General features: G+C 38.9%; 1 protein-coding gene across 1 annotated transcript in view; it reads left to right on the forward strand.

Moving 5' to 3' along the window:
- LOC124613418 (DNA polymerase eta) overlaps positions 1-18,801 on the forward strand; it is a 194,202-nt gene that overhangs the window by 62,558 nt on the left and 112,843 nt on the right. The window lies entirely within an intron of this gene.

Below are 18,801 nucleotides of genomic sequence, written 5' to 3' on the forward strand. Positions count from 1 at the left end.
TTCCCAAGGGAAGTGAAGCTGCAGTTATCTCAAATTTGAAACCAGTAATTCACCTTACTTGTCTTACATATTGCAATTGTCCTATTATCGTGAGTACAACTCCAAATATAATTTTTATTTGTGCATTGCTTTAACTTAAAAAATGAAGCATCTCTCAAATTATGTGACTGCAGCAGCAAAATGATATAAAGTTATAAAATTCTACATATCTCGTGGGTTCAGTATTGACAGCAGGTTTCAGTATCTGCTTGTTGCAGCTTGCAAAATTCTTGATTTTAATTGATGGGAAAACATCAGTATTCCAATAAAAAAATGACATATTCGAACTTTCTTACCGTGATTTTATTGTAATGAACATTTGTTATTTTTAACAAACTCATATGCAGAAGTAACCAAACTGGGAGTAAAACAACCACTCATGATCGGTGCAGTGTTGTACTATGGATAATATATTAACAGTGTAAAGATATAAATTGATTATTGAAAACTTTACAGCAATTAATTTATAATCGAAAATTATCGGTTTACAAATGGTCAGATGTAGCATTAAGTCTTTCAGAATACACAAATATAATTGCAATTTTGGTAAGAGTCCATTTTTCCATAGAAAACAATTATATAATTATTTTAATTACTAACATTTTTATGCAATCTCATAAAGAAGGCTTAAGAAATTAGTTTCATAACTTTATCATATGTACATTTCAGCTGATTATATGTGATCCTGTCATTTTTTCTAGAACGTTCTTCATAGTAATTTTATGTAAAAATAGTTGTCATGAAATCTGAATAATTACACTACCATACAGTTCTGAATCATAAGTGACAAAATATGAATGGAAGTAACAAGTTGTTATAATTACTTGTGATATATCAGTTGCTACACTGATTGTATCGACTGTGTTCAATACTAGTTGCTGCTCTTTCTGTTAAGTTACAATATGTTTTTTGCAAGTGGTTTGAATGAATGATGAACTGTCGAGCCTAAGGGACTTCTGTCCAAATTTCAGTGTGGATTTTGGGAGGACAGCTCTGCAATTGACTACCTAACTTACTTGGAATCCATTATCAGAACAGCCATCACTCCCATTGCTGTTTTTTCATCCTGTGATAAGCCTATAACAACATGTGATAACATCATATTGTTACTATTGTACATCAGTGGGGCTTTAGAGGTGCCCTCCTGGTTTTTATCCAGATTATCTTATTTGTCCTTGTCCTTCTATGTTGAAGTGCACCTCCCCCATCCACAGAAAAACTGAATCCCACAAGACTCTGTTCCAAATGTAACCTTTTTCCTAATAGCAATTATTGAACTTACAGAGGCATACCTTCCTTGTATGTTGTTGACTCCTGCATCTATTACAGTTTCTCAAACTTTAAGTGTCACAGAATAGTCAGTCCTGGGCCGTCACCCATGGCTTCCAGTCCAATACTTCCAAAGATATGTAATGCACTTCTGTCATCACTGAATCTTTGTTTGCATGATGAATTACCTAAGGTTTTAGAAGTATACCATTTCTTATGAATCTTTTTTAATGCCAATCTACATGACTGTCTCATTTATGTGCCAGCTGAAGCTCATGTGCATGGCCTATTGTTTGGTATCTACATTGATGGGTCAATCCATACCAAATGGTCCAAGGAAAAAATAATTGGTTGCTTGACCATCTCAGAAAAATTTTATATTTGCTGGGTGAATTCCTCAATGTTTAGTAGTCACAAAAATATATTTTTTAAAAAATTTATTGTTTATTGTTTATGTGGTTCATGGTGTGGGTTCCTGTAGTCATGTCCTAGTTCATGAACCACGGGCAACGTATGAGTGGCCAAGTAAGTGGTCACGACAGTCGGGATACCAGTTACTTTGGGATAAGGCTGGGCATCTCGGACATATTCTGAGTCGTGGTCACCTTTGTGCTCATACGGCAAAGACTATCAAATCCACCGGTTAGTCCCTCAGCCGTTAGGGGTAAAACACAATGGGACTCGGGGCAAGTAAGGCTAGCAACCTGCTTCCCTGGTACTTTAAATATGATGCTGGCAACAATCAGAGCAAAATGCCTCGGACCTTTGGAGGTGACGGAGTCCCACCTCTAACTGACAAACCAGGGACTCCTAAGATACGACTTGGAAAACAAATGGTAATTAGATGGGGAGCTATTAATATCAATGGGGGCTACTCTGGGAAGAAGGTAGAGCTGGCAGAGGCTGCAAGTAAGATGGGGCTGGACGTTTTAGCTGTTAGTGACATCCGGATAAGGGGTGAGAAAGAAGAGGAAATGGGAGAATACAAGGTCTACCTGTCAGGAGTCAAAGCAGGAATAGCACAATGGGGTGTAGGGCTTTACATCAGGAAAGAAATGGAACCCAGCGTAGTTGCAATAAGGTATGTAAATGAACGACTGATGTGGATAGATTTGACAGTGTCTAGCAAGAAAATTAGGATTGTGTCAGTATATTCGCATTGTGAAGGGACAGATCAAGATAAGATGGATAGTTTTTATGAGGCACTCAGTGATGTAGTTGTTAGAGTAAAGGACAAGGACAGTGTTCTGCTCATGGGTGATTTTAACGCCAGGATTGGAAATCGAGCAGAAGGGTATGAAAAGGTTATGGGTAAATTTGGAAAGGATATGGAGGTCAACAGGAACGGGAAACAACTCTTGGATTTCTGTGCCAGTATGGGCTTAGTAATCACAAACTCCCTTTTTAAACATAAGAACATTCACCGGTATACTTGGGAAGGCAGGGGAACCAGATCTGTCATTGACTATATAATAACAGATCAGGAATTCAGGAAGGCTGTGAGGGACACACGTGTATTCAGGGGATTCTTTGATGACACTGATCATTATTTAATCTGCAGTGAAATTGGGATTGTGAGGCCAAAAGTGCAAGAGGTCAGGTCCATATGTAGGAGGATAAGAGTGGAGAAACTTCAGGATAAGGAAATCAGGCACAAGTACATAACAGCGATCTCAGAAAGGTACCAGTTAGTTGAATGTAGTCAATTACAGTCATTGGAAAAGGAATGGACAAGGTACAGGGACACAGTACTAGAAGTGGCTAAAGAATGTCTTGGAACAGTAGTGTGTAAAAGTAGGATGAAGAAAACAGCTTGGTGGAATGATACAGTCAAGGCAGCCTGTAAAAGGAAAAAGAAGGCGTATCAAAAATGGCTACATACCAGAACCCAGGTAGACAGAGAAAGTTATGTTGAAGAAAGAAACAAAGCCAAACAGATAATTGCAGCATCCAAGAAGAAATCGTGGGAAGACTTTGGAAACAGGTTGGAGACTATGGGTCAAGCTGCTGGAAAACCATTCTGGAGTGTAATTAGCAGTCTTCGAAAGGGAGGTAAGAAGGAAATGACAAGCATTTTGGACAGGTCAGGAAAACTGCTGGTGAATCCTGTGGATGCCTTGGGCAGATGGAGGGAATATTCTGAAGAGTTGCTCAATGTAGGTGAAAATACGATCAGTAATGTTTCAGATTTCGAGGTAGAATGGGATAGGAATGATGATGGAAATAGGATCACATTTGAGGAAGTGGAAAAAATGGTCAATAGATTGCAGTGCAATAAAGCGGCTGGGGTGGATGAAATTAAGTCGGAACTCATCAAATACAGTGGAATGTCAGGTCTTAAATGGCTACACAGGATAATTGAAATGGCCTGGGAGTCGGGACAGGTTCCATCAGACTGGACAAAAGCAGTAATCACACCAATCTTTAAACATGGAAACAGAAAAGATTGTAACAACTACAGAGGTATCTCTTTAATCAGCGTTGTGGGTAAAATCTTCTCAGGTATTGTTGAAAGGAAAGTGCGAGTATTAGTTGAGGACCAATTGGATGAAAATCAGTGTGGGTTTAGGCCTCTTAGAGGTTGTCGGGACCAGATCTTTAGCTTACGGCAAATAATGGAGAAGTCTTATGAGTGGAACAGGGAATTGTATCTATGCTTTATAGATCTAGAAAAGGCATACGACCGGGTTCCGAGGAGGAAGTTATTGTCTGTTCTACAAGATTATGGAATAGGAGGCAAACTTGTGCAAGCAATTAAAGGTCTTTACAGAGATTGTCAGGCAGCAGTTAGAGTTGACGGTAAATTGAGTTCATGGTTCAGAGTAGTTTCAGGGGTAAGACAAGGCTGCAACCTGTCTCCACTGTTGTTCATATTATTTATGGATCATATGTTGAAAACAATAGACTGGCTGGGTGAGATTAAGATATGTGAACACAAAATAAGCAGTCTTGCATATGCGGATGACTTAGTTGTGATGGCAGATTCGATTGAAAGTTTGCAAAGTAATATTTCAGAGCTAGATCAGAAATGTAAGGACTATGGTATGAAGATTAGCATCTCCAAAACGAAAGTAATGTCAGTGGGAAAGAAATATAAACGGATTGAGTGCCAAATAGGAGGAACAAAGTTAGAACAGGTGGACGGTTTCAAGTACTTAGGATGCATATTCTCACAGGATGGCAACATAGTGAAAGAACTGGAAGCGAGGTGTAGCAAAGCTAATGCAGTTAGCGCTCAGCTACGATCTACTCTCTTCTGCAAGAAGGAAGTCAGTACCAAGACTAAGTTATCTGTGCACCGTTCAATCTTTCGACCAACTTTGTTGTATGGGAGCGAAAGCTGGGTGGATTCAGGTTACCTTATCAACAAGGTTGAGGTTACGGATATGAAAGTAGCTAGGATGATTGCAGGTACTAGTAGATGGGAACAATGGCAGGAGGGTGTCCACAATGAGGAAATCAAAGAAAAACTGGGAATGAACTCTATAGATGTAGCAGTCAGGGCGAACAGGCTTAGATGGTGGGGTCATGTTACGCGCATGGGAGACGCAAGGTTACCCAAGAGACTCATGGATTCAGCAGTAGAGGGTAGGAGGAGTCGGGGCAGACCGAGGAGAAGGTACCTGGATTCGGTTAAGAATGATTTTGAAGTAATAGGTTTAACACCAATGTTAGCACTGAATAGGGGATCATGGAGGAACTGTATAAGGGGGGCTATGCTCCAGACTGAACGCTGAAAGGCATAATCAGTCTTAAATGATGATGATGATGATGATGATTTATTGTTTATTATTTTGAAATGGTGGCCATATTTGTTCCACGTCGCATGTGTTTTCTCATATTTGCAAGCATCTGCATTTTTTATAATTACTCAGTAGTGTATTGTCCTAAGCCTTTCAGATAAAATGCATTTAGTTCAACACACTCTGGGCTACACATTAACATCATTATCACTTAGCTGAATGTATTCTTTAATATATTTTTAATAGTTCAAAGTTATCAGCCACAAATTAAAATAACTCAGTTTTTGAACAGTAGTTTTCCAAAGAAAGATTAATTTCTCAGCTTTAATATTTTTTCTGCTATTACATTCTATAGTATAGTTACTTTTTATAGAGTATCAATGGTGAGCAGCTTACACTTTAAAAAAAATACACTATTTAAAAAAATGGTTTTTAAAATTTTTCCATTATGTGGCCTGCATTATCTTTGTTGGGGGGCCAAATAAAAATCTGAAAATTTCACAGTTAATAGACCTTTATGATATCAAACTTCATTATAAATTTCAACTTTGAGATTCAATTGGAAGTTATGGGAAAAAGGCTACAAACACAAGTCAAAAATACGTTTTTTAACATCTGCGATATCTAGGCTTATAGAATAAAATATATCAGTTACATTATATAATTTAATCATATATACGATTACTTACTTTTTTATTGAAAATAAGCCTACTAATTACATTATATTGTTCTTTTGTTATTTGTTTTTAGTACATCGTTCATTGAAAATTTGAGAAATTTGTTCACTCAGTTTGGGTGTTAGATTATACGTTCGCCCAGTCGCAGTTGTGAATTCCATGGGAGACACCTCCCTTAGTACATTTTTAAGTGGCATCCAAACTTGATAATTCTCAATTTTTTTAAAAGATGTCCTTGATCCTGGAGGGTGATAAAATACAACATGTACATCTTGGTTTTGACAGTCAATAATATCAACTTCGCCTATCCACCACTGTTCATCGTAAGTTTGGATGCCACTTAAAAATGTACTAAGGAAGCTGTCTCCCACGGAATTTACAACTGTGTCGGGGTGAACTTATAATCTAACACCCAAACTAAGTGAACAAATTTCTCAAATGTTCAATGGGTGATGTACTAAAAACAAATAACAAAAGAACAATATAATGTAATTAGTAGCCTTATTTTCAATAAAAAAAATTAAGTAATCATAGATATGATCATAACTTCCAATTGAATCTCAAAGTTGAAATTTATACTGAAGTTTGATATCATAAAGGTCTATTAACTGTGAAATTTTCAGATTTTTATTTGGTCCCCCAACAAAGATATTGCAGGCCACAAAATGGAAAAATTAAAACAAACATTTTTTTAAGTGGTGTATTTTTTTAAGTGTAAGCTACTCACCATTGATACTCTATAAAAAGTAACTATACTGTACAGTGTAATAGCAGAAAAAATATTAAAACTGAGAAATTAATCTTTCTTTGGAAAACTACTGTTCAAAAACTGAGTTGTTTTAATTTGTGGCTGATGATTTTGAACTATTAAAAATATACTAAAGAATACATTCAGCTAGGTGATAATGATTTTAATTTGTAGCCCAAAGTGTATTGAACTAAATGGATTTTATCTGAACGGCTTAGGACAATCCACTACTGAGTAATTGTAAAAAATGTAGATGCTTGCAAATACGAGAAAACACATGCGACCTGGAACAAATATGGCCGCCATTTCTAAATAATAAACAATAAATTTAAAAAAAAAAATATTTTTGTGACTACTAAACATTGGGGAATTCACCCAGCAAATATAAAATTTTTCTGAGATGGTCAAGCAACCTGTGCTGGACCACTTGGTATGGATTGACCCTGATGCCATGGAGGATGATGCAAGTGTACCCATACCCAAGGGCAAGTGTAGGCCACAACTGCCCCCCCCCCCCCCCCCCCCCCATGGATCTCAGGGAAAAACAGTGTAATCAGGTGGTTTTCTTCCAAGAAAAAGTTTAAAAGACTGTATTATGCAGGTATTAGACAGGATTGGAATTGGACCTTTTTTAGGGATACTTGTAAGTTGCCATTCATCTTCCAAAATGTTAGAAATACTTCACCCCTCCACCCTTCTGTCCCCCCCCCCCCCCCCCTGCAAACTACCATATTGGCACTCTTGTGTGCTATGCCATTAATTCTATTTCATCACTGTGGTATGAAACACGTAACCAGTGTCTTTCGGAAGAGCCCTTGGATATCCTCTTGACAGAGATGGGGTACTTCCCTTATTGATTTGATGGCTCCAACTCTTACTTAACTGTGCTGTCCATGTATGTATTGTCAAGAAACATCAAGATAACCATATTCTCTATCCGGGTATAAGTATATAACCTCCACAAAATATATTTGGTCTGGTGTCTAGATATCAACCGGTCTACAATCCGTCCTCTCTGAACTACACGTGACCTTTCTGAATCCATTCTCATAATCACCCTAGTGCCGACAACTTCATCAAGATCTATCCATTAGGCAGAAAGACATAACAAATCCTTCTATTCTACAATTATATTTTTTTGCAACGATGAATGTGTTTCAGAGTTGGCTAATCATTTACACTGGTGAATCATGTTTGATAGCTGAACAGGCTACACCTTCTCTCACACAAATGGCAATAAACAGTACTCGCTAATATAGAAATGTTATGTCTTTAGAGCAGAAAAAGTAGCTGTTATGTGTCCTTTTAGATACATCTGCAACTGCTCACAAGTGTCTTTTATATTGTCCAGTGACTCAAGAGTTCGCACACTATAACTCACGACTACTTCTGACACCTATTGGTGTTGTCCATTTTTAACTTGAACCTCCTCTCTGAGCCCTAAAACACTAAGGGATCAATCATATTTCTCTGAACTCTTACCTTCTCCAAAATCACACATCATTTGGCCAAGCGGACTACCAGAAAGGTCACCTTGGAATTATAGACACCAGACTCTGACTTATGAAGAATGCTCATTTATCAACTTGTAGTATCATGGAGTAGGAAGTGCTGTGCTGTAGCTGCCACTAACAAGCTATTCCTCATAAAATATCAACAGCAGCATGGAGGTCTTATCTAGAAAATTTTGCCAAGAATCAACAATTCTTTGACAACTCCATGTTGGCCACATTAGGCTGCCCCAAGAATAAAATTTTAAATAACCTGCTCCACCTTATTGAAGCTGCAGTGTGACAAATTTTAATAATGTGCTCATCATTATAAGGCAAACACTAAAGCTGGCTGACTGATTTTTAGCTGATTAGAGCACCAGACCTAGTTTTACACTTTATCTGAGTGAGTGCGACATATATAACCTTACTTAAAGCTTGTACAATATGACCTTGTTGGCCACTGGCTGGAGGTGGCTGGTCTCCTCCTGCTGCAGTCTCAGCTTAGGAGGACCTCTTGCTGCTCTTGGCTCTTGTGTTACCTTGATCCCACCTGAAATTCATTTATCCTTCTATGCTTCTCAGTGTTTTAATCTGAAGTTGTTAGTTATTGCTCTTAATGACTATGTCACCTTCTTTTATAACACTCGTGGACCTGCCGATTGGACATGGAAGGTGTGCATCTAACTCCACCCTTAAACTTTAGGAAAAGTGTGAGCAATGATCATATTCTGACTTGGGAGAAAAACACATTTATGTACTTCTCTTTATCTTTTGATAACAGTGTATTCATAAATTAATGTCTGGTCGCCTTTATTATTTTAAGTTTTTCCATCATTTGATTCGAAGTATGGGGTCATGCATTATTATGAAGCAGAATGATTCTTTCGGTGATCAACCTGTACCAATTGATTTAGATTCACCTTCAGAGATTTGTAAGAGTCCCACGAGAAACCTGTGATGTGACAATCAGGAGGCTATCGTCAGGATTCTATCATCAAGATTCATCCAAAAGGCACTGGTTGTGTGTTTGATACCACACTGATGAAGTGGAAGTAAAGGCATATCATCATTGCAGCTAACAATCCATAGGTCAGGCTCTATAGTCCAAGAAGGATAATACTGGATCTTTACAAAGTCTAAAAAGGTTGGATTTAGTAACGCCCCAAGTGTTACCGTCATGAAATATGTTGTCAAAATTCCTTTGTGATCCCAAAAAGCTATAGCTATGATAATGTGGTTTGAAGTTTTTGGACTTACTGGGAGAATGAGGTGCATCCATTGTTTGGACTGTTCCTTGGTTTTAGAGTTAACAAACTGCGTCCATATGTCAGCCCCTGTCATGATTTTGCTCAGAAATTCCTGCTCCTCCTCCTGATAGTGGTGAAGGAAAGTCATGGCTGGACCTATTCTTCCAGTGTTGTGATCATTGGTTGGCAATTTGGGTACCAATTACGCACAAAAAAGATGGTAAGCTAATCTCTTTGTAACAATGTTAAGGAAGCTTGTGTGTGTAATCTGAGGCACACATTCAGAAAATTCAGATATTGTGAACTGAAGTCATCTTGCACTCAACAGTTTTGTCAACATATTGCACAAGTGACTCAGTCACATCTGATTGTTTTCCTTGGTCACTTCTGTCATGCATTGCATCTTTCACATTGCTCCCTTACATCATTACTCTCAACCCCTTCCTCATACACATGAAATATTCACATGCCTCTCAGCAAGACTGACTCCTCGTGCTTGCTGGAAATGAGTGTACCTAGCAATTGATGGGAGATGCAATAACACTATCCTCTTCAGTCACTTGCTGCTCACACACTGATGAATGTGAACAAAGAGCTGACAGCCACAACATGACCTACAAATTCTCCTTTTCTGACCACGCAAGTGCCATGAAATTTTTTTTTTTTTTTTTTTTTTTAAATATCCAATTGGAGGTTAATTTATGAATAACCATCATACAAACAGAGTACATGAAAAAATGGTTTTATTACATTTGTTAGAATAATTAACATTTGAAAATGATAATTACAGTGCTATTTGCATTACAGTGTTTGCTTTCTCAGAAAAAAGTTCTGGCTCTTATTGTAGAGCATCTGGGACACTGAAGGAAACTGGTCATTTTCCACACTATACATTTTATTTGCAAGAATGTTTATAAGCAAATGCACCGTAAGGACAGCATTCCCAGATATTTATGAAACCCCAGCAGTTCCTTTGTTACTAGCTCTGGATTCGTTGGTTTACTCATTTCTGCACTGTATGCCGCATTTTCTTCATACTCTCTATTAGATTCACATAGAAGACATGGTACAAAGAGGCTACGTAAGAAAGAAGTTTATTGGGCTTCTTTAGCTTTGTTGAGGCTCACTCTTACTGTTCTTACTGTCTGTATAAACAGTTCATGATAATTTTTCAGTTTTTCCCTTTGTCTTTCATTTGCAGTCTGGTTATCAGTTTTAAATTTATCACACACAAGTTTTTAAAAATATGGAACGACAGATTAAAAACGCAATTGAAACATGTCCTTTAGGACCACGCATTATTGGGCTATCATTCTCTATTCCACTGAAAGCACTAAATACATATGAGTCACAGCCTGGTAGTCTAGTAGTAACATGCATGACTGGAAACAGAGAGATCACAGGATTGAATCCCTGTTAGATCAAGTAAATTTTTCAGTCTGCCTTTACACTAGCCTTTACCTCTCAGTGACGTGAAGCTATGCAAGAAACGACACATGGTTTGTATTCTACATTAAACTGTAGGTCCCCTTTCCATGGTAGTATTAGGTTAAGGGTGCACAATTCACCGAAGTGGCATCCAGTTGAAAGAGGTTCATAACCAGAATTACTGTAAATGTGAAACTCCTAATTATAGTCTGCTACATTAAATACCCAATGGATATGGCCTGCTATATTACTGAACGAAGAGATCTCATTTCTTAAAGGTACACAAATCAATAAACACTCCAGAAAATGGTTCACTTCCACCCACCTCCGCTCCTCCCCCACTCCTCTGCCAAATCTCAAATCTCTGTCTCCATTACAAGAGGCAATGCAACACTAAAAAATGACGAAGTCCTGTGTGCTCCACTTTTTTTTAGGCATCTATATAACCTAAACCATAGTTGGCTCTACCGAAAGTTTTCCTGCACAAACAGAACCTTATATAGGGATATTCTGTGACACCATAAAAGCATAGGAAACTATGTGAAGGTACAACATGTGCAACCATGTTCATATCTGAGTCCCCTTGGGAGGTTAGCAGCTTCATTATCAAATAGAGGACATACTCTAAAGGAGTTTTATATCAGAGATGGGTGTCCCTCAAGTGAGCATTTTAAGTGTCACCCTCTTGACATGTTGACTGATAGCTGTCCTAGCAGCAGGAGTATCACATCATAGTACTGTGAGTTGACAGAGCTTCTCTTAAGAAGTGACTGATTTAAATTTTGTCAGTGTACTACAGCTCTGACACCTATATTTCATGCATATTTATTTATTTATCAGGCACTGTTTTGCACTTTAATAACTATATAGTGCATGGAACTGTTGTTTGCATTGCACTATGTGTTTGTTTTTATGTTTCAAGAGCCATTTGTACTAGTTAGATCCCCCACTCAAGTGATAGCTGCCCTAGCAGCAGCAGCGGCAGCAGCAGCACCACATCAGAGTACTGAGAGTTGACACAGCTTCTCATAAGAAGTGACTTAATTTAAATTTCATCATTATTCTTTAGCTTCAGCTCCTATATCTCATGTGTGTCTGTATATTTATCAGGACATCTTTAGTATGAATAGGAACTGTGATTGGTGTATTCAGATGCGAGCTGAGTTGGTGACCCTACATTCACAGCTGCAGACAGTGTTGGCTGTGGTCACACAGCTTAAGGCTGTAGCCAATGGGCATAACTGTGGGGGGCCAGACAGGGCGACCCAAAGGACGTTCGGCATTACCCACGTGTCCCCTGATCTGCTACTGTGGCCGCTCCAGATACTGCCCGCTCTGAGGTTGATCCCTCACCTGTGGTCAAGTGGGAACTCAGGCCAAGCTGTGGCCAGCAGTGAAAGATTTTCCAAGGGGCCAATCGGAGGGCCCTCCTGGTTCATCTGCCGAACAGGTTTCGGGTGATATCTGTGGCTGACGAGGTCCCTGAGCCAGGTGAAGTTGCTTGCCCTGTTCCTCTTGACCTGCAAGGTCTGGGCATTCACAAAGGGTGGAATTACTGGTAGTTGAGGGCGCCAGCATTAGGTGCATAGTGGGGCTCCTTAGGGATATGACTGCAAAGGAGAGGAAGTAATCCAATGTGCATACGGAGAGGAGTCATTCCAGATGTGGAACAGGTGCTTCTGGATGCCACAAAGAGCACAGGGTTCAGTCAACTGCAGGTGGTAGCTCGTGTTGGTACTTATGATTTTTATTGCTTTGGAGCAGAGGAGATTCTCTCTGGTTTGCAGCTAGCTGAAGTAGTAAAGACTGCTACTCTTGCTTGTGAGATGGGGGTGAAACTCACCATCTGCAGCTTCATCAACAGAACCAACTGTGGTCCTTTGGTACAGTGCCCAGTGAAGTGTCTGAATCAGAGGCTTGGATGGTTCTGTGACTATAGGTTGCAGGTTCCTCGACTTGTGCTCGATAGGGTTATATCTTCTCGAGTTTCACTTAATAGGTTCAGAGTCCACTACTCACAGGAAGCGGCTACGCCTATAGTGGGGGCTGTGTGGAAGGGACAGGGCAGTTTTTTATGTTAGAGGGTCTGAGGAAATTGCAGAAAGGGCTTCAGTTTCAAAGGGTGCAGGACGAACGCAGGAAGAGAGTAGACAGAGGAACAATGAATGTTATAGTTGTAAACTGTTGTAGCTGTGTTGGAAAACAATGAGAGCTCCAAGTGCTAAAAGAAAACACTGAGTCTCAAATCGTTGTAAGTACAGAAAGATGACTATAGTCAGAAATAAGTTCAGCTGAAATATTTACAATGGATTTAACTGTGTTCGGAGAGGGACATTAAATACAGTTGGTGGTGGACTGTTTATTGCTGTCAGAAGTAGTTTACCTTGTAATAAAATTGAAGTAGATAGTTCCTGTGAGTTAGTATGGGTAGAGGCTATACTTGACAACAGGAATAACAGCTGCTGAACAGTTCAGAGAAAGTTTGAGTGTCATTTCAAATAGGTACCCCACTCATACCGTTATAGTTGTTGGTGACTTCAATCTAACCTTGATATGTTGGTGAAAATAAATGTGTAAAGTCAGTAGTAGGCACAAAACATCGTCCGAAATGGTACTGAATGCCTTCTCAGAAAATTATTTTGAACAGCCATTTCAGGAGCCCACTCGAAGTGTGAATAGTTGTGAAAACATTCTTGACCTCTTAGCAATAAATAATCCTGACCAAATAAGGGGCATCACAACAGGTACCGAGATTAGTGACAACAAGATTGTTGTAGCTAGACTGAATGCCATAACATCCAAACCCAATCATTTTAAAAAAAGCAGGCTAAAGTTCACTTGATACCTTCCTAAGAGTGAGTCTCCAGTCCTTCCTATCTGACTGTAAACATATACCAGATGTAGTTTAAATTCAAAGACATAGTATTAACATCAATTGAGGGATATATACCAAATAAATTAATAAGAGATACTGCTGATCCTCAATGGTAAACAAAACAGGCCAATACATTGTTGCAGAAGCACCGAAAAAAGTATGCCAAATTTAAAAGAATTCAAAATCCCCAGGATCGGTGAAATTTTAAAGAAGCTTGAAATATAATGCAAACTTCAATCTGAGATGCTTTTAATAGTTTCCGTGGCAAAACTCTGTCTCAAAATCCGACAGAAAACCCAGTGAGGTTCTTGTCGTATGTAAACACACTAGTAGAAAGATGCAATCAATACCTTCACTGTGCTATAAAACTGGCGAGGTTATTGATGATGGTAACAATGGTGATGTTATTTATGCCAGTGCCTCTAAAGCAGAGTTACCAAACACAATATTCCAAAATTCCTTCACAAAAGAAGTCAAAGTAAATACTCCAGAATTTGAATCCAGTAGAACTGCCACATGAGTAACTTAGAAGTACATCTACATCTTCATCAATACTCTGCAAGCCACCAGTACTTGTCATTTCCCCTTGTGTTCCGCTCACAAATAGAGCCACCATATGAGTCCTAATTTCTCGTATCCTATCATTATGGTCCTTACGTGGGATATATGTTGGTGGGAGCAGAATCGTTCAGCAGTCAGCTTTGAATTTTCTTAATAGATCCCACCAGGGATCCCCATTTGAGTTCCTGAAGCATCTCTGTAACACATTTTGTTTGAACCTACCAGTAATAAATCTAACAGCCCTCCTCTGAATTGCTTCGAAATCTTCCTTCATTCCGACCTGATATGGATCCCAAACACTCGAGCAGTACTCAAGAATAGGTCACGCTAGTGTCCTATACGTGGTCTCCTTCACAGGTGAACCACTCTTTCCTAAAGTTTTCCCAATAAACCAAGGTTGACCATTTACCTTCCCTACAAAAGTTTTCAAATGCTCGTTCCACCTCATATCACTTATCAACATTACGTCCAGATATTTAAATGGCTTGGCTGTGTCAAGCTGAACATTAGTAATACTGTATCCAAACATTACAGGTTTGTTCTTCTTACTCATCGACATTATCTTACATTTTTCGACATTTAGGGCTAGCTGCCATTCATCACACCAACTGGAAATTTTCCTAAGTCATCTTGTATCTTCCTACACACCATATAGTGGAGATGCTGAATCTTGATAGGCACAATAAAAAGATCCACATACTCATAGCTTTTGGCCATTAAGGCCTTTGTCAGAAGTAGACACACCTACACTCACGCGCGCGCGCGCGCACACACACACACACACACACACACACACACACACACACACACACACACACACACGCACACATGCTCATGCTAGGATTCCATCTGGAACTGATGATTTACTTGCTTTCAAATCTTTTTAAGTTGCTTCTCTATGCCAGGTATGCTTCTTTCTATGTTGTCTGCCCGATGATCAAATGATCGTATGTTTGTACAATTCTCCTGTATGGACAATTTCTTGAACATGAAATTTAAAACTTCAGCTTTCGTTTTCCTATCTTCAGCTGCCACACCAGACTGGTCAACAAGGGACTGAATGGAAGCCTTAGACTCGCTTGGTGATATTACGGATGACCAGAATTTTCTTGGTTTCTTTGCCATATCTCTTGCTAAGGTGTGATGGTGGTAGTTGTATGCTTCACACATAGATCTTTACACAGATGCAAGAGTCTGTTCTAACCTCTACTTGTCGTCATTTGTGCATCCCCCTCTGAACGTAGAGTGCAATAGCCTCTGCTTCCTCAACAGCTTACGAATTTTGTTATTAAACTATGGTGGATCTTTTCCATCCTTCATCCACAGCACATAACTCTCCAGACCACGATTTACAATCTGCTTAAACTCTGCCCATAATTCTTCTACATCCATCTTACTGGTATAAATGACGCAATTCACTGTCTAAGTAAGATGTTAATAACTACTTGTCTGATCTGTCTAGCAGAAACACTTTCTAGCCTTCTTGACTGATTTATTACCTTTTGTAATCGTAGTTGCTTCAGCTTCCTTAAAGATTTTTTAACATCCTCTAACCCTAGGCCATCCAGTGGTGTTCATCATTCAGTCCTTGCTCACAATCACTAGAGATATCCTGTGCTTGCTCTGTCTCTCGATTCAGCGGATCAGTAAAGTATCTTTGCCATCTTTCCAGAGTCAGTTTACTCTCACTTATTATGTTTCCTTCTTCATCTCTAATCAAGCTGGTTATTGGAGCAAATTGTCTTCTAGCATTTTTTCTTTTGTAAGAACTTCCTTGTTTCATTCATCTTCTTGGACAATTCCATACATTCTATTTCAGCCTTAGTCTGTTCCCTTTTCTTTTGGCAATGTGTCACATTTTCGATCTTCCTTTTCTCCACCTTTTTCACACTGACGTCATTGATAAGGTCCAGCCTATTTGTAGCTACAAGAGCTAAGATATTTCCACTGCATGTAGCTGTTCAAGACAATTTTCAGAAAATGTGCTCAAAAGTATTTCGCATGACTGTCTGTCTGTACCCCCGCCATGAATCCATGGACATCCCACTCTTTACTTAGCAGTTTAAAGTCACCTTCAACTAGTACTGCATGATCTGAGTATTTACATGCTATTGACCATAGACTTTCTTTGAATGACACTAGAGCTGCCACAGCGGAATTGGGTGGTCAGTAAAAACATCCAACAATTAACTTAGTTTCACTTACACTGGCTATATGCGACCAGATGACTTCACTGTCACACTCAACTTCAACCTCAACAGAGACAGTATGTTTGTCAACTGCAATGAAAACTCCCCCTCCTATGGCCTCTAAACTGTCTTTCCGATATACGTTCCACAACTTGGTAAATATCTCAGAGCTTTCCACTTCGGGTTTCAGCGAGCTCTCAGTCCTGGGAATAACTTGAGAGTGAGAACTTCCCTGAAGGGCAGTAAATTCGAGAACTTTATTACTAGTACTTCTATGGCTTACTGATAAAATTGTGACAGTCGAAGTGTTTTTATTCTGAACGCCATTTGACTTCCCTTGCTTTGAACTGACTGGCGAGTGTATGCTTGGTGTAGCAAAGGAACTTGAAATGCTTAAGAAGGCAAGACTTCTGGTCTGGATTTTATACTAGTCAGGTTCCTTTCAGAGTATATTGATAAAATAGCTCCATACTTAGCAATTGTCTACAACTGCTCACTCATGGAAAGATCTGTATCCAGAGGCTGGAAAGTTGCACAAATCACACAAATACCCCAGAAAAGAAATAGGAGTAACCTGCTGAATTATGGGCCCAAATCACCAATGCCCATATGCAGTAGGATTGTGGAACATATACTGTGCTCAAACATTGTGAATCACCTCGAAGAAAATGATTTATTGTCAAATAGCCAACACAGATTAAGAAAATATCAGTCTTGTGAAACACAACTAGCTCTGTATTCTCAGGAAGTAATGAGTGCTATCGGCAGCCATCAAATTGGTTCCATATTTTTAGATTTTCGGAAGGCTTTTGGCACCATTCCTCCAAACGATTTGTAATGAAATTGTGTACCTAAGGAGTATTGCCTCCGTTGAGTGGCTGGATTTGTGATTTCCTGTCAGAAAGGTCACAGTTTGTAATAACTGATGGAAAGACATGGAGTAAAACAGAAGTAACATCTGGTGTTCCCCAAAGAAGTCTTATATGCCCTCTGGTGTTCCTGATCTTCATAAATGATGTAGGCTACAATCTGAGCAGTCCTCTTAGATTGTTCGCAGATAATGCAGTTATTTACCATCAAGTAAAGTGATCAGGTGTTCAAACCAAATTGCAAAATTATTTAGACAAAATATCTGTGTGGTGCAAAGAGTGGCAATTAACTCTTAAAACAATGAAAAGTGTGAAGTCATCTACATGAATACTAAAAGGAGTTGCTAAATTTCAGTTACATAATAAATCATACCAATCTAAAGGCTGTGAATTCATAAGTACTTGTTGTTGTTATGGTCTTCAGTCCTGAGACTGGTTTGATGCAGCTCTCCATGCTACTCTATCCTGTGCAAGCTTCTTCATCTCCCAGTACCTAATGCAACCTACATCCTTCTGAATCTGCTTAGAATATTCATCTCTTGGTCTCCCTCTAAGTACTTAGGGATTGCAATTACGAACAACTTAAAGTGGAAGGATCACATAGATAATGTTGTGGCAAAAGTGAACTAAAGACTGTGATTTATTGGCAGAACACTTAGAAAATGCAACAGGTCTACTAAAGAGATTACACACACTACACTTATCAATCCTCTTCTAGAGTAGTGCTGCACAGTATGGGATCCACATCAAATAGGATTGACAGAAGACATTGAAAAAGATCAAAGAAGGACAGCTTGTTTTATATTATTGTAAAATAGATGAGAGAGTGCCATGGATTGGGGTGGCAATAATTGAAATAAAGATGTTTTTCGCAGTGGCAGGACCTACTTATGAAATTTCAATCACCAACTTTCTCCTCAGAGTGTGAAAATATTTTGTTGGTGCCCACCCACATAGGGACAAATGATTATCGTAATAAAATAAGATTAATCAGAGCTCGCATGAAAAGATTTTTAAGTGTTTGTTTTTCCTGCATGCTATTTGAGAATGGGATGTTAGACAAGTGGCTTAAATATGTTTCGATGAACCCTCTGCCAGGCACTTAATTGTGAATTGCAGACTAACCATGTAGATGTAGGCTATAAACTGCATGAAACACATTGTGAAGATTCCAGTGAAAACCTTTTGTTTCTAAGCAAGTCTATGATTTACTGCTCCTCTTCTTGCCTTGCCTCCACAAGTTGTCAGAGTTGAAGCTTCAGAGACTGAAGGCTGTATTTGCATTCATCACAGTTGTAATGAACCAGAACTGTGTTTTAATACCACCATTGTCCAAAGGAACTTAGAACTATTTTACTTTTATGGAACCTAATGATGTACTAAAATGAAATACCCAACTTTCAAATACGTGTATTTATTTTGTATTTTTATGTTGAAAAACTTGTCTCATTTTTACGGCACTGTTGGCTGTTTTTAAGAATTCGTGATATGCATAATACACAAGATTGAACATTACTCTGAAATTTGAAGGTGCTATCGAGTAGAGTACCACATACGTACTTCAGTATTTCATCTGCATGGACATTTGCACTAAAAGGTGGTGACTTGCAGAGACTCGTACACATACATGTTAATCATTTACGTTGCACCTGCTTATCAGAAA

Source organism: Schistocerca americana, chromosome 4, assembly GCF_021461395.2.
Source record: "Schistocerca americana isolate TAMUIC-IGC-003095 chromosome 4, iqSchAmer2.1, whole genome shotgun sequence".
In the NCBI taxonomy this organism is placed as follows: Eukaryota; Metazoa; Arthropoda; class Insecta; order Orthoptera; family Acrididae; genus Schistocerca; species Schistocerca americana.